Here is a 25,686-nt window from a genome sequence, read left to right as displayed (position 1 = left end):
GTTAATTTCTCCCAAAAAATTACTGCAAGCTCTTTGCCAAGGTTCACTTTCTGTCCATAATTTTTCAATGTCCTCCTTAGTTAATGGTACGACAATTTCTGCTGGGTCTATGCCTGCTAATTGACGAAGTCTCAGTTTTCCTTTGTAAATCAAGTCAGAGATTTTTTCCACATAAGTTTTTAATTTTTTATTTGGTTTATTTGGTAAGAATATCCATTCCAATATAATATCTTCCCTCTGCATTAATATTCCAGTAGGAGAATGCCTAGAAGGTAAAATAACCAAAATGCAGTCCAGCTTTGGATCAATACGATCCACGTGCCCTTCATGTACTTTCTTTTCTACCAAGGCCAATTCTTTCTCAGCTTCAGGTGATAATTCTCTTGGACTATTTAAGTCCTTGTCACCTTCTAAGGTTTTGAACAAATTAGTCAGTTCATCATTTTTTACCCCAACAATAGTTCGTAGATGAGAAATATCTCCAAATAATCTTTGAAAGTCATTAAGAGTCTGTAGTCTATCTCTCCTAATTTGCACCTTTTGGGGTCTAATTTTTTGTAGCTCTATTTTATAGCCTAAATAATTAATAGAATCTCCTCTTTGTATCTTTTCGGGAGCAATTTGTAATCCCCAGCAAGGCAAAATTTTCTTTACTTCTTCAAACATTATTTCTAAAGTATCTGCATTTGAGTCAGCTAGTAAAATATCATCCATATAATGATAAATTATAGATTTAGGAAATTTTTTATGTATCACTTCCAATGGCTGTTGTACAAAATATTGGCACAGAGTTGGGCTATTTAACATTCCCTGTGGGAGGACCCTCCATTGAAATCTTTTAACCGGTTGAGAATTATTATAAGTAGGCACTGTGAAAGCAAATCTTTCTTTGTCTTTTTCTTGTAAGGGTATTGAAAAGAAACAGTCTTTTAAATCAATAACTATGAGAGGCCATCCTTTTGGTAACAGAGTAGGCAAAGAAATTCCAGATTGTAGAGAGCCCATTGGCTGAATTACTTTGTTAATTGCTCTAAGGTCTGTTACCATTCTCCATTTACCAGATTTCTTTTTAATAACAAATACAGGAGAATTCCAAGGGCTGGTTGACTGTTCAATATGCTGAGCATTTAACTGTTCTTCTACCAGCTCTTCTAAAGCCTGGAGTTTCTCTGTTGTTAAAGGCCATTGCTGAACCCATACAGGCTTGTCTGTTAACCATTTTAAAGGTAGAGCTGTTGGTATTTTTGGAAGATTATCAGTTGTTGTGCCCTGTTCCTGTATAATATGGATGGCTGGTGAACACTCAAAATAATGCCTTCTAATATTTCTCTCAGAAACATGTGCTAGTTTATGATTTGTTTCTGAGATTGGAGGGATTTTAATCTGAGTATTCCATTGTTGCAACAAGTCTCGACCCCACAGGTTCATAGCTATGTTAGCGACATATGGTTTTAATTTTCCTCTCTGTCCTTCTGGACCTATACAATCCAGCCATCTTGCACTCTGTTTCACTCCAGATAATGTCCCAATTCCTAACAGTTGAACGTTTACCTCCTGAAGAGGCCAAGCTGGATGCCAAAATTCTGGTGCAATTATGGTAATGTCCGCACCTGTGTCTACCAGACCAGACAACAAAACACCATTTATTTTTATCGTTAATTTTGGTCTCTGTTCATTAATAGAAGTTTGCCAAAAAATTTTCTTTATGTTTTCTCCTGAATTTTCTATTCTCTCTGTTTCATCATCCTGACCAGCATGATTTATTCCAATAGTCATTTGGTTATTTAATTGCTCAGAGCAGGGATTTCCTCTACAGCTGCAGGAAAGGTTTGAACTGGTTTTGCTATGGGGGCCTGCATGAGGACCCTCCGGGAGTTTCCCGAAAACTGAGGCAAAGGATTACCCTGTCTGTCCTTTGTTGATCTACATTCGTTGGTCCAGTGTTTTCCCTTACCACACCTTCTGCATACTCCAGAAGGAAGGGGCATTCTGTTGCCATTGTTCCTTGAAGAAATATTGCTTCTAGGAATGACCTGTTTACAGTCCCTTTTAAAATGTCCTTGCTTTCCACACCCAAAACATCTAACACTCCTCAAACCTTTTGAAATTACTTCTCCTACCCACGTATCATTATGCTCATCAACCTCAACATTAATTGTTTCTCTAATCCAATCTTCCAAAGGTGCAGATCTTGCCTTTAACAGCCTGATTATTATTTTACATGCTGCATTCACATTCTCAAATACCAAAGCTTCAATTATTGCCTTACTAGCTTCTGATCCTGAGACCATTTTGTTTACTGCTGAAGCCAGTCTTTCTAAAAAATCTGTGAAAGATTCTTTTGGGCCTTGCATAACCTTTGTGAATGACTCAGGTTTTTTTCCTGGTTCCTCAACTCTGTCCCATGCATTCAAGGTTGCCATTCGACATAAAATTAGGGTTTGAACATCATATAAACATTGTGTTTGTATTGAAGCATATTGGCCTTCTCCAATAAGCTGATCCTGACAAACTTGTATTCCTTTATCCCTCCATTGTTTTTCTACGTTTCTAGCTTCCTCCTTAAACCACGTTAGAAATTGAAGTCTCTGGCTGGGTTCCAGAACAGCTTGTGCAAGGTCCCGCCAGTCCTGTGGTATAATCCTATTATATGTTGACCAAGAGTTTAACATTTGCTTTACATATGGGGAATTCATGCCATAAGATACTATTGCCTCCTTAAACCTTTTAAAATCCATCAGTTCAATTGGAGCCCAAATATTTTGTGTAGCCATTTGATCAGGCATCTGCTGTACGGTTACAGGATAAATTAAGGGTGACTGTGTGAAAACAGGCTTTCTTTCTGTAACCTTATGATCCAAACTTGAACCAACTTCACTGTTAATTTCTTCTGTCTGAATTTTTACAGGTTTAACAGGTTTTTCTAAAGCTGTTATCCTGGCACTTAAATCAACTATCTTTTTAAATAGTAAAATGAGAATAAGCATGGTGATAAACTGCATAATTTCCATAATACTAATCTTTTCATATAGTTGTTCCATTGTCAGACTGCCTAAAATTTCAAACAAAACCCAATTTTCTTCCAATGTACACAGGAAACCCATTTTTTTAAATGTGGAAAAAATTTGTCTTTTAAATAGTTTCCTTTATGACTTACCCAATCTGCGTAGAACATTAGAAATCCCAGCGAATTTCAAAAGCGCCACCTAGTGTCCTAGGTGTGAATCCAGAGAGAGAAAGAGAGAGAGAGAGAGAGAGAGAGAGAGAGAGAGAGAGAGAGAGAGAAAGCGAAAGCGAAAGCGAAAGCGAAGGGGTAGCCGGCTAAAGCTTAAAGCCAGCCACTTGTTCCCTCTTGAGCCGAGTCAAGGCTTGGCTTTACAGGCAGGGGCCCTGTTTAGAAGGGCAGGCCTGAGCTGTTTGTAGCACTGGCTTTAAGCAAGCAGCTCACAGTCCGGCCTGAGGCCAAGCAGACCTTGGGCCGGGGCTAGGGAGCTGGCTGCTCCGGCTAGGGAGCCGGCTGCTCGGGCTAGGGAGCCGGCCCCAAGCAGTTTTTAATGGATTCTTGTCACGTTGGGCGCCAGATGTAGATGTAACCAATCGTCTTATTAAAATAAGAAACACAGAGCCAATGTAAAAGAGAAAGCCGAGAGGTCAGAGCTCAGAGATAAAATCTTACCTCCTGCAGTGCTCCTAGTTTCCCCGAGAGAGAGCTACTTCCTGTTTGTCTGTGTTTAAATAGTCTTTCTGTTCTGCCTTCTCATTGGTTGTAAACCCAACCACATGACTGCCTCATCACTGCCTGTAAGTACCGCCCTCCAGGTCTTAAAGGCGTATGTCTCCAATACTGGCTGTATCCCTGAACACACAGAAATCTACCTAACTCTTCTAACTACCACGCTCTTGCTATGGCTCTAATAGCTCTGACCCCAGGGCAACTTTATTTATTAACATAAAATTAAAATCACATTTCAATACAAATAAAATATCACCATACTCCCATTTTTCAAACTCTGTTTATTTATATAGGTTTCCATATCTAGGGTAATAAAATTTGAAAATAAGTAATTGTCTACCAATTACAATTGGTATTAATGATGAGTTCTGGGAAGCTACCTACACAGCTACTGAACTGTAACCAGAGTCTTGCTAACTTTGCTGTGTTACATGGTATTGTCTTAATTTTAACTCCAGGCTTATTGATGCATGTAGGAAGCCATTTGCACTAATATAATTAAGAGGACCCTACCTAACTCTGATGAAAAATTGCTTGAAAGGACAGGGTCCTTATTTTAAAATAAACGAACTATTGGGAGTAATTACTATTAGCCCAACTGTAATTGGATTTAATGAGATTGAATGGAAACAAATTAGATGTAATTGGAAGCTAAGCAAAAGTCAATTAAATCTTTATAATTTCAACTTTATAAAAGTTATTGAATTAAATGACCAGGATCAATTAGCAAAGGAAATAAAGCCAGAAAGTACATTTCCAGGAAAGGGATATTTTTGTTAGAAGAAAAGTATTGTTTCACATAATGGTTAGAGTTCAATGAAAATCAGTTTAATTAATTTTGTAGCCTTGGCAATTTAACTTCAAAGAAGTAATTATGCAAATGTATAATCTCAGCTACAAAGTATTGCAGAAGTTGTTCTAAGGAATCAAAGAGTAGAATTTATTTGATAAAATAAAATAGCATATTTATTAAAACACAAGTGAATTGACTTTGCTTTGAATAAAGACATGGTTGCAATAACCCGATATTCACTTTGTAGCTAGGTTGGCTATATAAAAGCTGCATCTGACCTCCTGTAGAATTTGTGATTGAAGTGTTTTAGCACATTACCCTCTAACGACTCACTCTGTTGCGAGGTGTACTCCCACAGTGCTGATGTCAACCCTAAGGACCGTCACTCGAAAGACCCTAGTGTCAGTTTTTAACATAAGTGGTGTTCCTCAAAACTAGTCACCTGGGAGCTCACTACCAATAATGTGTGGTGACCGAAACAATCCCCTGCAAATGCAGAAATCACTCAATGTGATTTCTCCCTGGGTGTTCAAAGAGATGTGTATTCTGACTCATTTGATAATGCTTAATGTCCTTCAAGAGCGGGTACAAAAATTTACAGATTTCAAAATGTACTGGAATAGGATTATAGTTTTGATTTGGGGTGGACTTTTAAATCTCTGGGTATGATAAAATTGTTAATATTAACATTTAAAAAGGCTATCCTAATTTTAAAACAGAAGAAAAGTGGAGTTTGGAAATTTTGTTATGCTTCTTGACTTTCTCAGTACAAAAACATTAACACTTCAACAACACCTACAAAGGTAAGCACAGTGGCAAAGTGATCACAAGAAAGGAGTCTAATGAGATTGACAATAAGGGTTAGCTTTGTTGCAACTGATGTCTGAAATAAATCTAGCTGCACATACACTATTGATATGGCAAACCCTTTGTTTTTTTTTCTGGGAAAAATGCACATTTGTGTTTAATCAAATTAGAGTTGATAGAGTCATAATATTCAATGTAGACAGAAACTCTGATGTTGCAGGAATAATTTTGTACAAAAGAGTGAATCAGAGGAAAGAATCTAGACTTTGAATTGATAACAAACGTATTTTTATAACATAATCCCATTCAAACCAACTATGCTTCTTAACATGATATTGCTCCAGATGGTGCAGATCTGGCATTCTTCTGGAGTCCATGATGAAGGGAAGATCTTCAGAATTCTGGCAAGGGATGCTACTACTTTTGAAGTGGCTGACAGATGAATTTCTCCAATGAGTACAGTTGGCATATTGACAGTTATACAGTTTTTCAATATTTGATGAGAGTCAAATGATTTAAATATCTATCACTGACCTCCAGGTCTCACAGGGATTCAGTTATTCTTTTGTGTTAATAGGTAGTTAGAAGTTATGTTTGAAAATCAGAAAACATGATTCCAGTAGAGGCAAGTATGAATAAGGAGGAATCAAAGAAATGGTACAGAGAGGGAGGGGAGTGAGAAAGGGGCAGGGAAAGAGAGAGAGGGAAAAAGGATGGTGGAGAGAAATGGAGAGAAGAGGGAAAGAAGGGGAGAGAGAGCCCTTAACAAAATTGGTAAATGAGTTTTCTGCTGCCCCTTTAGCCAGATTTTACCATTCTTCTCTGATTTCTATTGTTTCTTGTCCTATCTTGTCATGTCGAGACTAAGATGAAGAAAGGAGAGCAGTAACTATATCAGAGAAATAAGAGGAAGAAAGGACCAGGGAAGTCAACACCATGGTAGAAGAAATAGAGAAGTATGAAATCAAGCATTTTGTCCCATGACAACATAGTTTCCTGAAGACCACATTTTTTTTTTTTGTGGTCTAATTGTTCTTTATTTTATATCTAGAATCCACCAATGAGTGAGTACATACCATAACTGTCTTTCTGGGTTTGGGTTACCTCACTCAGGATGATTTTTTCTAGTTCCATCCATTTGCCTGCAAATTTCATGCTTTCATTGTTTTTCTCTGCTGAGTAGTACTCCATTGTGTATATGTACCACATTTTTTTCATTCATTCTTCCGTTGATGGGCATCTAGGTTGTTTCCAGGTTCTGGCTATTACAAATAGTGCTGCTATGAACATAGCTGAGCATGTATCTTTATGGTATGAATCAGCACTCCTTGGGTATATGCCCAAGAGTGGGATGGCTGGGTCTTGAGGTAGTTCGATTCCTAATTTTCTGAGAAACCGCCATACTGATTTCCACAGTGGTTGTACAAGTTTACATTCCCACCAACAGTGGAGGACTGTTCCCTTTGCTTCACATCCTCTCCAACATTGGTTGTCATTGGTGTTTTTGATCGTAGCCATTCTAACAGGTGTAAGGTGGTATCTCAGAGTCGTTTTGATTTGCATTTCTCTGATGATTAAGGATGTTAGCATTTCTTTAAATGTCTTTCAGCCATTTGTAGTTCTTGTTTTGTGAATTCTCTGTTTAGCTCTTTAGCCCATTTTTTAATTGGACTGTTCAGTACTTTGATGTCTAGTTTCTTGAGTTCTTTATATATTGTGGAGATCAATCCTCTGTCAGATGTGGGGTTGGTGAAGATCTTTTCCCAATCTGTTGGGTGTTTTTTTGTCTTATTGACTGTGTCTTTTGCCCTGCAAAAGCTTCTCAGTTTCGAGAGGTCCCATTTATTAATGGTTGTGCTCAGGGTCTGTGCTGTCGGTGTTTTATTTAGGAAATGGTCTCCGGTGCCAATGCGTTCAAGAGTGCTTCCTATTTTCTTTTCTATTAAGTTTAGTGTAACTGGATTTATGTTTAGGTCTTTGATCCACTTGGACTTGAGTTTTGTGCATGATGACAGATATGGATCTATTTGTAATCTTTTACATATTGACATCCAGTTATGCCAGCACCATTTGTTGAAGATACTTTCTTTGTTCCATTGTATAGTTTTGGCTCCTTTGTCAAAAACCAGGTGTTCATATGTGCATAGATTAATGTCAGGGTCTTCAATTCGATTCCATTGGTCCGTATGTCGGTTTTTATACCAGTACCAAGCTGTTTTTATTACTATAGTTCTATAGTAGAGTTTGAGGTCAGGGATGGTGATACCTCCAAGGGTTGCTTTATCGTATAGGATTCTTTTAGCTATCCTGGGTCTTTTGTTTTTCCATATAAAGTTGAGTATTTTTCTTTCCAAGTTGAAGACCACATTTTTAAAAATTAACAGTGTACATCAAGCACTTCAAGTGTCCATGATGTCATGCTGATGGTTGACAAACTTTGAAAATGAGAGTCATCTGCAGGAAGGATTTAAAGACTGGTTGTTTCAGTGATGTGCATCTTCTACTAGCAATATGTTGCAGTACTTGTGGCTCAGGCTAAGTTTAAGAATTATCTGCATTGCAAATCATTTCAACATGAACTTTAAACCAAAAGGTAAAGACCAGGATCAAATTTCAGTTTTATGGTGTGATACTTTGCAAGTGATTTAACTTCTTAGATCCTTAGATTTTCTCTTAATAAAAGATAGAATATTATGCAGATTCACTGAAATATATTAAAATTATACTTACCCTTATATATAGTAACACAAGTATTGAATAAAAATCTTTTCAAAGGCTAAACTATCAATAAGTGATAGTTGCCTTACAACAATAATTCATTTTTTGACATCTTAAAATTTATTTTAATTTGGAGGGATTTTTAGAAAGATGAAACAAGAGGTAGGTCATAAATTTTTATATGTTTTAGAACTACTTTTTTAATGTCACAAATGAGTAAAAATTTAGCTAGGTTTACATATTTTAGACATCAGTTGTCTTGTATTCATGGTCTTATCTTCATTATTTATAACCTTTAGACTGGCTCTATAGAGTAGGATTTAAGTTTGGAGTTTTTCTATAAGAATTTCAGTGTATTATTTATTGATTTAAATTTTGGTCAATGGAAGGTGGTGGTAAAAACCACACTTTAAATACCAAGTTCAGCAAAATCTGAAACCATTCGTAGTTTATCTTACTCTTTAGAATTTTGCTTTTGTAGGAAATTACTCCCTCTCTTTGAATTAATAAATTAAAATTATTTTATTTCTTTAAGGCAATTAATTATTGTGGCTGTTTATATGCCTCTACTTTATTTACAAGGGCACATTTCTATTTTACTCCTACTGTTGTAAGTTATCTACTCTTGTTTTTCTTTTGGTTCATTGCTGGTAGCCTGTAGACATGTCAGAGGTGCAGCAGATGGCAATTGAAGTTCAGGTGTCTGGCCAGCAGAAGACTCTCTCTCAGATGGGTATGTCTCATTTAAGCAAGGTTTACGAGAATACAGATTTCAGAATGTATTTTGCTTCTGTTGTGTCCCTGTGTGCTTGCTGCTACCATATATTAGGTATGGTGAGTCTTCCACTGCGTATATTGTAATGTGTTCATCTCATGAATATATCTCATCTACTGGGCACATTTATGTCTGTGGATGGTCAGGAAAATGATTACTTCTTAAGCTGTTTAATTTTGATGAATAGAAACAATACCAGGATAGTTTTCATAACGAGGCCTGTTGTCCCACAGGAACTGTGAGATACTTAGGACCTGTTTTATATCATAGCTCATGCTGACATAGGAAAATTTCCACAGCCATCAAGATAGCTGTATACTATTAACTGATTTAAGGCTTCAAAGTAAGTTCAGATTAGACCAGGTGCCTGGCAATTGGGTTTTAAGATATAAATTGCCCAGGAAAAACAGTCCAGTTCACAAGGACACACAGCCAGGTATCTGATTTGTTGAACCAAGTTTAAAGGTACAAAGCAACTTTATCACAGTGCCAATCTCTTTCCTAGGTCTGGCTAATTACCTAGAACAGCAATTAACTCTGCACAAATTCCTAACCTCAATTTTATGATATGGGCATGTACCTGAAAACTCAAAGTTCAGCCAACTTTTTTTATGTTGAGCCCTAAAATTGTGTGGGTGAAATAGAGTTGCGAGTTCCCTTTTTTCATGGTCTAAAGTTACACACAGGATAGGATTTGTGTCTTGGAGAGTGCTGAGTAAGTTCAGCTGCTCTCCATGAGCCTCTGCCCCCACCCTGCAGCTTGCACACTGTGGGGATGGGGCTTCTTAGCCTCACTTGCTTCCCCTGACAACACGGCTCCCTCTCCATGTAAACAATCCAGTTCAAGAGAACTCAACATTTTTATGATTGTTAATCACAAAGTGTTACTACCCTTAGAAATACAGGATATATTCACAAATTCCCTACTTTTCTTAGTCTCCTCAGTACTTTACTTTTATAAAGCTCTTTCTCTAAATAGATAACAATGATGGGTTATTTCTTTGAAACTGCAGCTGTGAGATTACAGCCCACCAATTAGAAAGCTAAGGTTTATTACATATGTGTTGTCAGGACAACTCTGCTTCTCATCATTTACTTAAGAAATAAAATGTGAGCCTCAAACGTAACAGCTAAACACAACAGAAGCAAAATACATCCTGGAATCTGTATTCTTGTAATTATATTGCCTGAAGGATTTTCTGTTGTATATATATATATATATATATATATATATATATATATATATATATATATATTGCTGGGTAAGACAATGAAAGAGAATTCAGCATGAGAAAATAAAGAGAAACATCATTAGACACCAACTTGTGTGTTCCTTTCCTATACCCCTCATACAGAAAAGTCTAGTTTTTGCCAACACTGTGGATTGTTCACAAACCCTGTGCTGTCTGAAGGCTGGAACTCCAGGGCAGCAATAGTTCATATTACAGGAGATTATCTGGTAATCTTTTCAAAGATTTGAACATTGAGTTTTGTTGATTCTTTCCACTCAGTCCCCCACTGCTTTGATTTTTAGCTGAATAAAAATTCCTTCCGATTTCTTCAGGTATACCTTGTCATTTTCCTCTTACTTTCTACATACCTTGCTTAATATACACATACTCACACACACATGCACATATACATATATACCTATATGTATACATATCATATATATATACATATATAAATTTCCATCTTAACAATTCTTTTTTTTTTTTTTTTTGGTTTTTCGAGACAGGGTTTCTCTGTGTAGTTTTGCGCCTTTCGTGGAGCTCACTTGGTAGCCCAGGCTGGCCTCGAACTCACAGAGATCCGCCTGGCTCTGCCTCCCGAGTGCTGGGATTAAAGGCGTGCACCACCACCGCCCGGCTCCCATCTTAACAATTCTTAAATGTACAGCAAAGTACTGTGAACTATATACATGTTGGTGTGTAAAATATTTAAAACTTCTTTATTTTGCAAAACAAACACAATAGCATTGGTTATATCTTATTTTATTCACTCTCCTAGCCTCTAACCACCAATATTCTACTTTGTGTTTATTTATTTTATATTTATGAAATTGTGTATGTGTATTTTCTCTCTGTGTATGTGCATGTGAATGCAGTGCCACCAGAGTCCAGAAGAGGGCACCAGATCTCCGGATCTTACATCTGACTGTGATTTGCCCCATGTCAGTTCTGGAAAATGAATTTGGATCCTCTGGAAGAATAGGAAAAACTCTTAATCACCAAGCCACTTCTCCAGCCCTTTTACTTATGTATTTTAAGAGTTTGACTCTTGTAGCTTACATAGGTGGACTCATGCAGTATTTTTTTATCTTTTAGAATTTATGACTGGTTCATTTCTCCTAGCACAATATCCTTAAGGTTCATGGATATTGCAATGCAGGCAGAATTTCCTTTTTCTTTTAAGGCAGAATAATATTCTATTGTATGTATTGTGAACTATGCTACAATGATATAACTGTGTCTTAAGGTCTTGGTATGATGACTTCTGATACATGCACAGAGGTAGGATTTCTGAATCATTAAATTCACCAATTTTCTTAATTATTTGTAGATATTCATTTATTTATTGGTGTGTGTGTGTGTGTGTGTGTGTGTGTGTGTGTGTGTGTACGTATGTATACTGGTACATGTGCCTATGGGTTCATGTAGGTCAGAGGAGGCATCAGGTTCTCCTTTATCATTTTCTTCTTATAATTTTTACTTTTAGTCAGCCTCTTTCTGAACTTGGGGCTCATACTTTCTTGGCCAGGCTAGAAACCAGCAAGCTGATCTTCCCATCTCTGCCTTCCTTTGAGCTGGGGTTACATTAGTATGTAGGATTCCTGACATGTTGTATGTGTGCTGAAATCTAATGATGGTGGGACAAGCATGCTTAACCACTGAGCAATCTCTCCAGCCCAAATTTATTAATTTTAATTCTGGTTTTCTTATACAAAACTCCAAATCTGTAGATATCTCAGACTTTACTTACTTCTTTATTTTTTGATATGTAGTACTTCTATCATTTTTCTAAGTATATTGCATTACTGTAAGTAGTTTTATGTTAATACATTAGTTATATATTTACAGTCTCTAACTGTATTAGGCTGTAACCTCTTTGCTATTAATTTTTGATGTACTTGAATTTGGTCTAATTTCATTCTTTTGAAAGATATATATATATATTATTTGAAATCTGTTAATAGCCTTGATCATTAATCTTAATTGACAACTCAATGTGATTCATAATCACCATGGAAATGAAACTCTGGGTGGATATATGGGGTTTTACCAGAAGTTTAAATGAAGAGGGAGGGCCAGTGTTTAATGTAGGTAGCACCGTCCTATGGGCTGGAAGGAGAAAGCGAGCTGAGCACCAACGTTCATCTCTCTCTGCTTTCTGACCTCAGATGGAATATAACCAGTTGCCTCACACTGCTGCTACCATGACATCCCTATAAAAATGGGCTAGACCCTGAGCCAGAATAGTCATTTCTGTTCTTAAGTTGCCTTTTTATGGTATTTTAGCTAGATAAATAACTAGAAAGCCATTAATATAACCTGTTTTATAACCATTTACTTAGATTTCTAGTTACCAGTATAAGGATTTATTTGTTTATAGGATCTCATTAGGTCTTGAACTTGCTATATAGCCCAAGATGACCTTGAATTCTTGATCCTCTTTTTTCATTTCTCAAGTGCTGGCATTATAGGTGTGCACCACTATGCCTAGATCAAGGTGCAAGATTTTACAAATCATGTTTTATTTGTATGATACAGTTTGCCAGTTAAGGAGAGAAACATTAAAATTTAATGTTATGATAGTTGTGTATGTCCAAGAATGTCAATCATTAACTAGTGATCTTTTTGCCTCTCATGTTGTTTTTCAACTTAATCTGATTTTATTAGATACTAACACTCTTATATCAGGTATTTCTAGGTTAATATCTTTTTATTATCTCCTTTCTATGTTTCAATTTCAGTCTATCATCATATTTTACCTGTGGCTCTTTGGAGGTGCACACAACTAGATTCCTTGAATGCAGTTTCCTTATGTGTATTTAAATTATTGTTGTAAGCCACTTGCTTTTATAGTGATTACTGATGTATTTATTACACTATAATCATTTATAATTAAACCATATAGCAATAGTATATAGCATCATTACATACTAATAATGGCTATATTTGTATTTGGCTATGTTATTTTGCCACAGTTTTTCATGCTTATTTTTTGGTCCCCTTTCATTCCTGATTTCTATTGGCTTGATGGAATTTAAAATACTGATGCCCCTTTCGATTTCTGCATAATGAGAACAGCTGACATAAGCCGGACTCAGCAGAACCAACAAGCAATTTATGTGTTTTGCAGTTTTGATTTGTGGGTGTTTGCTAAGCTATTCTCAATTAGTGGGAAGTCTGTGAGGCCCCTATTGTGAGTCAGTCACTCAAGAGAAGTTTGTATTTGTTTCCACTGATATTCCAAAGCATCTCCTCCCTCGGATTTTTTTTTAAATATTTTTTTCCTTGGCTTGAGTTTTCTTAGACTCTGCTGAAGTACAAATTTAAAATCCAAATCTGTTTCAGGGTAAAACTGGTTTTGCATCCTCAAGGGGAAATGGTTTTCTTTCTCAGGACTCAGACTGAGATAGACAAGCTCCCCTTTCATCTCCTAACTTTTTATGTCTTGATTCATGATTCTGAACTGATGCCTAGGTCTTTTCTCCCACTACCCTAAAGCCTTGTCTCCGTGCTGGCATAGTTATCAGATTTTAGTCTTGACATCCTTGGGGTTGGGAAAGCTTCAGGAGCAGTCACTTTTTTTTTTTTAAATTCATTGGCCATTCAGGGGTTGGGCTTTGTCTTCCTGTCACTCTTTCTGCAGGTTTCTCTTACTCTCTCAGAGGCACAACTATGCATTTAAATGTGTGGGTTGTTTTTCTTTTTTGCATTTTTATCCGCCATTTCTATGTGTGGTCAGAATATCTTCTTCAATTCATTGCTAAAAGATGTTTACTTCACTGAAACTTAGAAACATCAGTTCCATACAAATTATATCTCTCCTAAAACCATTATTGCCTATTAGCACATGGGATCCTCAGTTGCTCTTACTGAGCCACATGGAATTCTAGTTTTGCCATATTCTCTTGATATAGTTATACTTCATTTAATAACGCTTATAACTTTGATTGTTTCTTGTGTAATGTTGGATTTCCTTACCATTAGTTCATGTTAGTGTGACTCTTGATGTCTGTCATGAAGTTCTGGGGTGTCTTAAACACATCCTGTTCTAGACAGGATTATACATACATATATATATGTATAATACATATATATGTAATAATAATTAATGAAAAATTAATTAATAACAATAATTAATAATTAATGAAAAAAGAGGCCATGAATTTTAACAAAAGAAAGGAAGGGTATATGGGAGGATTTTGAGGGAGGAAACAGAAGGGGGAAATGATATAATTATATTATAATCTCAAAAAATAAAAGTAATACATAACAAAAAGATAACCTGTGATCTTGGGCTGTGAGGAGAACATGCATCTAGTGTTATGGAGCTATTTCTGTTTAATAGGTGATTTCTTCATGGCAGGAGAGGACAAAATGCTCAGAGTAAAATAAAGTTTCTTTCTTATGTGTGGGTATTGTTGGTGGGTTTATGGGTGGTTGCTTAGCTATTCTCTACAACAGTTCTAATGTCTCTGAGAAGCAGGTTCATAAACAGATTGTGTGAACACTCAGGTGTGGACCACAAAATTTTCTTTGGTTCTTCCACTGGGAGCAGACACAGTAGTTATTTAAATTATTTAATAACTTTAGTTGTATGTATAGCTGTGTGAGTACATATAGATGAGTGTAGATGCCTGCAGAGGCCCCAGGGGCCATCAGATCACCTGCAGCTAGGATTATAGGCAGCTGTGTGCTACCTGAAATGGGTCTTGGGAACTGAACTCAGGTCCTTTACAAGAACAATACACATTCTTAACCACTGAGCTATTGCTCCAGTTCCCGCAGTAAGTTCTTGGAAAAGGATGCTCATGAGTTACATGTATCCTCAGAAATATATCTGTAGTAGCAACTGTGTACTAAGTGAAATCCATGGATATATGGTAGTCATTGATTTGTTCCAAAACGTTGCTATGTTAAAATGTTCTTTTTTATCCCTCTCCCCTTCTGTCCTTTTCTTGCTTAGTCTTGTGCATTACTCTTTCAAGTCTTCAGGAGTGATGATGTAGCTCAGTAACATCATGTGGCTCTGGTTTGATTACCATCACCGAAAATTTAAGAACCCTTCAGTGGTGTTTCATCCATAGCAGAAAGAATTTTGGTTACTGCTATTTTCAAGTTGACCACTGGATCAGTCCTCTGATCGGCTTCAAGTCTATAGGAACTTCTGCATTTTGTGGCTTTCAGGAAAATGGACATTAGCAACATATGAGGACATGAAATGCAGCTACATTTTATACTAAACTGGGCATTGTGAATATTGACCAAGCTTCCAGTGTCCTCATGATGTCTGTGAACCAAGTTTACATCCTTAGATTTGAGAGTCTCTACCATAACATGTATCACATGGCTTTTCATAAAAGATAGTAAGTCAATCTCTTTAATACCCAAATTTCACTTTTCACCCAATATAATAGTTATTAGTGGCTTTCTTCTAATTCCATCATGGCCTCATTCCTTGTACAATAACAATTATTGTAACAAAATTCTCTAAAACTTTGGACTTGTTTTCCAATTCTGTGGCATGCTTCCTGAAGAGGTCTCAATGGTAGAACTCATCATTATTTAGCAGTATCTGTTTTTTTAAAATAAATAACCACCAGTTACTTATACTTACTTTTATAGCACATAAATCTGATTCTGATTCTCACAAACATGTAGCTATATATTAATGAGAGTTTCTTGTAAGAGTTTTAAGTAGTTTGTGAAGACAATCTGCAAAGTGGAGTTTAGAAGTACTTTCAGTCTCAATAAATGAAGATGGCTTTTGAAGATAATGACTGAGAAACAAAGCATATTGGAGTAGTTAAGGTTTGATATGTATATTTCAAAAATGACTTATACTGTTTGGCACTTCTTTCACTTATTTTTCTTTTGGGAGAGACGAAAGCATTTCCATAGTGTAGTATTTAATTGTAATGATAATGATTGTTACAGTTTCCATATTAAATGTCTCCTGTAGGCTCATGAGTTGATGACTTGCTCCCCAAATGGTGGAGCTATTTTGGGAGGTGATGGTAATTTTAGGTATGTGTACATGAGTGGATATGCCTACAGAGTGCCTCCTGAGTGCTGGTATAAAAGACATGCACTACCACTGCCCAGCAAGATATAATACTCTCAGCTCCAGCACCACATCTGCCTGCATGCTACCATGTTCCCTGTCATGATGATAATGGACTGAACCTCTGACACTGTAAGTGAGCCACCCCAATGAAATGTTTTCTTTATAAGAGTGGCCATGGTCAGGGTGTCTCTTCACAGCAATAGAAACCTAACTAAGACAGAAGTTGGTACCAGGAACAGGGGTATTGCTGTTATAGGCCTGACCATGATTTTGTTTGGAGTAATATGGACCTAGGGACGATGGATGGGACTGTAGATTAGAAAAGCAGTTGAACAGACTAGGTGCTGCTTAATGGACCATCCTAGTAGGATCATGGAAGACAGGGGTGCTAAATGTGATTTGATAAAGTATGGGGAGATGACTCAAGATGTTTCAAAGGAGAAGAATTTTAATATGTTGGCTAGAGATCATTCTTGTGATATTTTGGTGAAGGAAGTGATTGCCTTTTGCCCTTGTCCAAAGAGTCTGCCTGAGGCTAAAGTGAAGCATTTTGGATTAATTCTGTTGGCAGAAGAAATCTCAAAACAGCCTAATATAGACTCTGTTGTGTGTTTTTTAATGCTAACTCTAATGAAGATTTACAATGGAAATGAGCAAGCTGAGCAAGGTAAATTACACAGTGAAAATTTTGAGGAGAAAAAGAGTACCAGGAAGTGGAATAAAGCTAAATTCTGTGTTCATGGAGGTAAATGAATTAAGGAATAGAATAAAGGCAGTGGTGACCTCAGGGAAAGGTCATACCCAGCCAAGTTTCCAACTTGTGGAAAGCAACTAAAGGAAAGCTTAGAGCTGGATGTGGTGGGGTACACCTATAATCCCAGTACTGGGAAGGCAGAGGCAGGGAGATCTCTGAGTTTGGGGCCAGCCTGGTCTAAAGAGCAAGTTCAAGTACAGCCAAGCTCAGGCAGTGAAAGAAAACAGAAAGCTGGTGAAGATGTAATTAAACAAGGGGTCATGTTCCACCTCCAGTAAGCGGCAGAACTTGACAGCTTCAACCACATGCTTCTGGCATGTAGAGTTAAGGATAGAATAAAGAAGTTATGGAATAAAGACACTGAGGCCAGGCATGTGTCAGGGGTGTCCCTGAATGGATGTCTAGTAGAAAGGCCATTTCATCAAGTTGTGAAGTTGAAGCTTGGATTGACTTGAAGAAGTCAAGATGTTAGAGATGCTAGAGTCTTGGGATACTTGCCTTGGAGAGCTGCTAACAGGTAGTGGAACCAGCCCAAGAGAAAGAAGCATGCTGCAGTTAAACCTGAATGGAGTTGTTGGAGATCTGAAGAGGGTTTTAATATCAGACATGGAGATACAAAGTTTGGAGTTTGCCCAGGTTTTCGGTGTTGCTTTTGTCCAGTAGTTCCTCACTTTGCTCTCTTTCCTACATTTTCAAGTGGTAATGTATATCCTGTGCCATTATATGTTGGAAGTATGTGATCTGCTTTTTGATTTTGATTTTTACAGGGGTTACAGTTAGGAGATTGCCATGTGTCTCAGAAGAGAGTTTGGATTTTGAAACAAGTTTGAGACTGTTATAGACTATGGGGACTTTTAGAGTTGGACTGAGTGCATTTTTGTTTTGTTTTGTTTTGTTTTGTTTTTGCATTATGGTATGACCATATGGTGGGCCAGGGAGTGGAATGTCATGGTTTGAAAGAAAATAGCCCCCCAAAAGAGTGGCACTATTAGGAGGTGTGGCCTTGTTGGAGGAAGTATGTCACTATGGGATGGGCTTTGAGGTCTCTTTCTCTCATGCTTCCTTCAGTGTGACTGTCAGTTGACTTCCTGTTGCCTGTAAGATATAGCACTCTCCACTCCAGCACCACAACTGCCTGCACGCCACCATGCTCCCCATCATAGTGATAATGGACTGAACTTTGGAAACTGTAAGTGAGCCACCCTGAGTAAACGTTTTCTTTATAAGGGTTGCCATGGTCATGGTGTCTCTTCACAGCAGTAAAAACCTGAGACATTTCTGTACAGAAGGAATGGGTCTCATGTTGAGAAGACAAAGCTGGTACAACAAAGAATAAGAACAGAAGACTTGGAGATGAGGATCCATGTTTCCAATTCAGGCTCTGGGGCTAGCCTGAGGTCATGCTTTGCCAATGTCTTCTCTGAAATTTGGTTGAAGAAACTACTAAGCTGTTTTGAGATAATTGGTTTAAATTGGCTCTTTCTACCAGGAGTCCTGAGTCCTTGCCATCTTCATTGACAAGAACTTCATTACTTATTGACATGGTCTTGGACATTTACAGAGATTTAGTTCCTGCATTTCAGTGGTTTATATCCTTAGTACTGTCACTTGGCACTGTTCTCTATTAGTATAACAGCTAAACTCAATGAATCTTTAATACCCACTTTTCATGTATATAATTAAAAATTAACATTAATAGCTGAATGTTGTCTATCTTTCCAAGCAGTTAAGACCTACTCCAACTGACTGCTAAGTTACTTTTAGACATTTGTGTGTATGCAGATGAGGAACTCTCATTGTCAAGGTTAAGTTGTTTCCTTCTCTAAGACACTGAAAAATTGATGCATTAAAAACTGTGTGTAATCACTGCCTTTTAAGACCCCTGGGCACTGGAGATTTAGTTATCTTCTTACTCAACTGACAATTGATCCATTGTTTGCACTGGATAATCTCACTTTGTTCAAGCACACTGCTGTTTGTGTTTTTAATTCCAAACCTTAACTTATTAGGAACCATTTTCTACCCTGTTCAGTGGGAGAATGCTAATGTTGCTTGTTTATATAGAAAGTAAAATGAAGGAGTCAGTGTTGATATTTTGGCTTTGTGTCAGAGTCAAGAAAGAGTCTATGCCATCAGTAATAAGGGAATTGTTTGCTAGTTAACTTCATACATTGACCAGTAATTGCTGACAGTAATGCCTTTAATGGATGCTTCCTTTCTTTTAATTAATTTGTCTCTATTTTCTTATTTTAAATCCCATAGCAAGCAGTTATATTTTAAGTGGAGGCTTGGAATAATAATGAAACTCCCTGATGTGTCTCCACTGGCTTAAATCACAATGTCTGTGATATGTGCAGGGTTCAGGAAAGTGTTATAGGTCCCAGGAAGACCTGTCAAGCATCCTTCAATGACTTGAGCTAGTAAGTAATCTCTCACTGATGACTGAAAGGTGACCAAGTGTATGCTCTCAACAATGTCACAGGCAGTGACATTGGTCTACCAGGAGCAGCCATGGACAATTAACTGTTGTGTTTAAAACAAGCCATTTCATGTGTTTCCCTATAGAGTTTTCCTCATTGAGTCACGCTATTGACTTACACTGCAGGGTTTTATATTGGACTGTCCAGTGAAGCTCTTCCTTGTGACTTGTAAAGTTACTGCTGAGGATGCTATTTTACTGTTACAGTGAGTTCTTGATGAAGGACAAAGGGAAATTGCTTTCTAGACTCACCATGTGAAAAACTTGCTTTTTCTAAGGCAATTGTTTTATTTACATTAAGTAGACACTATAATTTTCATTTCTTTGCATGAATAACAAAGCATAAAACCAGATTTGTAACCCAGCTCTGGGAAACACAGAGAAGTGCTTAGCATGCACTGTGTAGAATCACACCTGGCTCTGTCTTTTTTTTTCTTTGCTTTACAATTCAGAGAACGTGTTCTTCCATTGCCTACTGAAAAATTATTTCATCTTGTGTTTTTATAGAATCTTAATAAAATTGCCTTTTTAAAATCATGCTGGAGTACTTGCCATGCAGGCATGAAGTCCTTAGTTCAATACATAGAACTCACATAAAAAAACATGTGAGTGCAGGAGCACATGCCTGTAAATCCTAGTACTGGGGAAACAGAGGCAGGTGTATCCTTAGAGCCTGCCAGCCAGACCAGCTAGCCAAACCAGTAAATTCCAGGCTCAGTGAGAAACCTTGTCTCATAAAATAAGGTATATAGCAATTGAAGAAGACACCTGTCATTGACCTTTGGCCCTCCCATGCATACACATGCACAAACATATGCACACACCTGCACACATAAGTGCATACACACACACACACACACACACACACACACACACACACACGGGTGCACGTATGCAAACACACAACATAAATCAGTAGGACATTTATTGTGATATGATCACAGCTTTGCCAAATGATCTCATATGAGATCAAATGCTTCTAGTAGAAATTGTCCAAAGTAATAAGTAAAAAAAGTACCGCCTTGCATGGTCAAACAAGATGTCTCAGCTGGTCTGCATTAACACCTTGTGTATATGACTGAAAAGGGGGTTCCCTTAGGCCTCATTTCAAAGCCTAAAGTCAGCTAACAAACTGAAGGAAGTCTCATCATGTGACTTCTAAATGCCTAGATAAAGTGAAGCGAAACTCTTAGAATTAGACGTGCTTATACGAGGGGGGCACTGTCAGCAATGAAGGGAGGGGAGAGGCTTATGGGAGATGACTTAGTGGGTAAAGTCCTCGCTGAGAAACTAGAGTTCAGATCCCCAGTACTTACCTAAAAGCTGGGCGTGGCAACTTGCCTGCAATTCCAGACCTTGGGAGGTAGAGACGGGATCAGTGGGGCAAGCTGGCCAGCTAGACTAGTCAAATGGGCATGATCTTGGTTAGTGAGAGACTCTCCCTCAGTAAATAAAATGGAGAGTTATTGAAGAAGGTACAGGATGTCAGCCTCTAGTCTCTACATGCATGTGTTTACACTTGCACACACACGTGTATGCTTACACGAATGCGAATGTGCATACACATACAAGCATACCACACACCCACATATAGAATGAGGTGAAAAATATCACCATTGCAAATAATCTCATAGATTTAATAGGTTATTATGTATGTATATGTAATATAGATTCTCTTATATATTTAAAGTAGTAGTCATAACAATGATAAAAATATAAACTAATTTTCAGAATAGTACACACACTGTATGCTTTGAAACATCTTGAAAAAAAGTCACTTAAAATATTTAAATTCATTTAAAAATTTAAATTTAAGGAACTAATCCTCATCTAGAAGTTTTGACTATTTAGAGTTTTCATGTTACAAAGACTTTAGAGCAGTGGTTCTCAACCTTCCTACTTCTGTAAACTTTTAGTACAGTTCCTCATATTGTGGTGACCCTCAACCATAAAATTATTTTGTTGCTACTTCATAATTGTAATTTTGCTACTGTTTGGAACCATAATGTAAATATCTAATAAGAAGGCTATCTGATATATGACCCCAAAAAGGATCATGACCCACAGGTTGAGAATCACTGCTTTAGATAAATGTGTTTTATTTTATATACATTATTACCATTAATCTGGATTTAAGCTTCTAATTTATGAGTTAAGGAAAAAATTGATAACCATAATTGGTAAAAGGAGATAGATTTCTATGATCTGAAGAGAAATCTGAGTGTAATAGCCATGATTTGAAATATTTGTTCTCTGACCTCATGAAAATGGTGATCAAATAAGTTAGAAGAAACATGTATTAAATGTAAGGATATTCCAATTTCACTAGGAAAGTGTTAATTGGTAAGTGGTCAAAGAGAAATTTCCAGAGCATCCAACAAAAACAATTTATTTTTATTCTACCATGTGCAATGTTCCATTTAATATTTAAGCTGTAATGGTGTTCATTATCCACAATTACATTTATACTTGATTTAGTGTTAGATGTTGCCTTAGATACTTTCCTGTTGCTGTGATAAGACACCAGGCCTGTGGTGGTATTGTGTTCCCCAAAATATTGTGTACTCTAATAAATTTATCTGGGGTCAGAGAACAGACAGCCACTAGATACAAAGGCTAGAAAATGGTGGCACTCACACCTTTAATCCTAGCATTCCAGAGATAGGAATCCCTCTGGATCTCTGTGAGTTCAAGGCCACATTAGAAATAGCCAAGCATGGTGACACACGCCTTTAATCCCAGAAAGCCAGCCTTTAATCCCAGGGAGTGGTGGTAGAAAGCAGAAAGATATATAAGGCGTGAGAACCAGAAACTAGAAGCATTTGGCTGGTTAAGCATTTGACTGGTTAAGCATTTGGCTGGTTCAGCATTTGGCTGGTTAAGCTTTCAGGCCTTGGAGCAACACAGTTCAGCTGAGATTCACTCTGGATGAGGACTCAGAGGCTTCCAGTCTAAGGAAACAGGACCAGCTGAGGAACTGGCAAGGTGAGATAGCTGTGGCTTGTTCTGTCTCTCTGATCTACCAGCATGGAACCCAATAACTCGCCTCAGGTTTGATTATATTAATAAGAACTTTTAAGATTCATGCTACACCAGGCCAATGATAACTTATCAAATAAACAAAAGAGTTTAATTGGCCTTATAGTTCCAGAGGATTAAAATCTATGATTGTGGAGCAAAGGTGTGGCAACAGGTGACTTGAGTAGCAGTTGAGAGCTCACATTTTGATCTACAAACAAGAGGCAGAGAGAACAAACTGTGATTGGCCTGAGTCTTTTGAAACCCCAAAGCCTCCTCCCAGAGATGCACCTCCTTCCACAAGGCCAAACCTCATAATCCTTCCCAAACAATTCCACCTACTGGAGACCAAATATTCAAATGCCGAAGTCTTACAGAGGATATCTCACTAAAATCACCACAGATGTTTTCAAGACAATGTAACACCTGCTGATTACAAATTCCAATCATGTTCATTGTGATATACATAAACACATCCCTAGGAAACATAAAATCCCTCTTTTCCATAATGATTAACTCCTGAACTTATCCTTAGGACATATCCCATTAGTTTTTCTGTGGATCACAAGGCTGTGTTCTCCTAACCACCTGGCTGTTGTTTGAGTGGAAGGATAAGATCACTGAGCAGATGTTTTCTTCCCTTCAGATATTACAAGGAAGGAGCACAATGAAGGTCTCAGGGCCCAATGCCTGCACCTCCTTGGCTGTGTGATAGCCTGGTTTTCAGCTTTCACTTGAGAAGGTCTAGGTTAATCCTGGGCTTTGGACTTAATGCTATTTCTCTTTTCTCCTTGCTTATTTATACTCAGACCCTCATGCAACAGAAGTCCAAATTTACTTTCATTTTAACAGAGAGGAGTCCATTTAAGTCAACTGAAGGCTGAATGCATTCTTTAGGCAGTTCAGCATGTGGGATTTTGGGGTAAATGCCAAGGTTGTAAATGCTACTTTGGTTCTTTGTTTTTTATTCTTTTATTCTTTAGTTTCTTCCCATAGGCATAGCTTTCTGGAAGTTTCATAGGAAGACAGGGAGACTGGGATAGGGAGAATGGATTATTTGAAATAAAATACCATAATTCCTATGATATATTTTTAAAATTTAATATTTAATTAATTTGGATAGGAAATGATGGCAAAAGGTAAAAATAGTATTGTTTTTGTTGTTCAATTATTTGTCCTTTTCTTTCACATCACATTCATTCCATGCCGTTTTTTCTTTTTGAAACACTCTATTATGGCCCCTTGCTAGTTTTCTGCCTTCTATGGTCCCCAATTTAAACACACACATATCTGAGGATTCAAATCTAGCATCCAGACACGAGAGAGAACATGTGACATTTGTATTTCTTGGTGTGGGTTCCCTAACTCAGAATGAATATTTCCTGCTTCCTTTATTTACCTGTGAATTTCATATTTTCTTACAGCTGAATATTTCCTTGTGTTTATGTGCCATATTTTCGTTATCTATTCATCAGTTGGTAGACATCTAAGCTGTTTTAATTTCCTTGTTATTGTGACTAAAGTAGCAATGAACTTGGATGAGGAAATATCTCTATAACAGACTATAGAGTCTTTTGGGAAAATTAGATAGGGGATGGGAAGTCAGGGTAGAGGAAAGAGAGATAACTAACATTAAAGATGTTTGAAAATGTCATATAGATCCCTAAAACTTTGGAGGCTTACTAAAACACACACACACACACACACACACACACACACACACACACACACACACACACATATAAGATAAGTTTAAGTTGAGTTATTCTATAAGGGGGGCCATACCTCTCCTAGAAACCATAGGCTATCAAACAAAGACCCCATTGCTAGGTATGGGTTACCATTTTAGGCTTTTTGGTCAGGACGATCTCATAGATATCCTCATACATTACCATGCTGTTTCCATTGCCTTTGGTTACTCTCTAGACATTGACACAAAGATTATTTTTATGAAGATACTACATACTTGAGTCACAGGACATAGAAAAATCAAGTTTGTGGTGACATGGAAGCCTTGTCTCTGTTGACTAGCTTTCATAGTGCTGGGAGGTTCTACACACGCTACTAGGGAAGAATAGCACTCAATAGTCTTACCCATGTGTGAACCCTGAGAGCTCCAATAATGAGTGCCCTGGCAAGCTATACCCATTGGTCCAATAGTGCTATCAATGCTCTGATTGTAATCAACCATTTTCTGATTGGATTTAAAGCCTCCTCCCTAAGATGGAACTCACACCTGGTACTGTTACTTGGATCAAAAGCTTATGGCTAGCTAGAAGACGGGTCCTAGGGGAGAACCCAGAGCTATTATTTTGCTAAATGGACACAGTAATATAAGCTGCCTTTTAAGTTCTTTATATCCATAGATTAGTGCATTTCTCAACCTTCATCAGCAAAACTTTTTGTAGTAAATGGTGATTAGTATGGAGACCCACAACTGGCCCAGTGCAGAGAATAAAGACCATGGAATGCTCAGCTTTAAATGGGACATCTGTGTCACATCCCCTTCCTCTAATGCTCAAGGATCACCAAGGAAGTGGAATCAGAAAGCTTGTAAGAGCAAGAAGAAGTGGTTGCCTGTAGTGAAACAGTGTTTCCTGGATATGACTGACCCATTGCACGTACGAACTCACACAAGCCTGAATGCACAAGACCTGTGTGACACCAAGCTAGCCAAAATCCCAGCACGGATAGGAGAGCCACTCATGAAATCCAGCTAGCTGAGAACCTGTGGTGATTGATTGCTGCTGGGAAAGCATGAGTCAGATTTCTTCAGGGATGTGGACTCTGAGAAGCTGCCTGTGCACCGGTAGATGGTCCTTTACCAATTTACATACAGGCAGAGCAAAGTGGACTCAGTGGACTGAAAAAAAAGCACATGGTTTGGGAAAGGGAAAGTGGTGCGGAGATAGGAAAGGACTCGAGGGAAGCGAGTGGAGGGAGTATTTGATCAAATACATATGTATAGATGCATGTATGAAGTTCTCAAAAACTGCTAACAAAGGAAAATGTATATATTGAAAGATATTCTTCTGAATCTCACTTGTCACCCATATGCCTCCTATAGCCACAACAGCAGAGCTCTAGTCATTAATTCCACTTGCCTTCTACTAGGGTTTCTGTTTGCATATGTAAGCTAAAGTAAATGCATACTTTTATGTTCCCCCATTTTACAGGTAAGGTAGCATCTAAGTTTTAATTTTACATTTATTCATTTTGTGTATGTGTGTGCATGTGGGCACACGTGTCTTAGCATGTGAGGAGGTCAGAGGACAACTTGCAGGAGTCAGTTCTCTCCTTCCACCATACAGAT

Source organism: Peromyscus maniculatus, chromosome 17, assembly GCF_049852395.1.
Source record: "Peromyscus maniculatus bairdii isolate BWxNUB_F1_BW_parent chromosome 17, HU_Pman_BW_mat_3.1, whole genome shotgun sequence".
Classification (NCBI taxonomy): domain Eukaryota; kingdom Metazoa; phylum Chordata; class Mammalia; order Rodentia; family Cricetidae; genus Peromyscus; species Peromyscus maniculatus.
The sequence above is the reverse complement of the archived record's forward strand: the minus strand, read 5'-3'. Positions refer to the sequence as shown.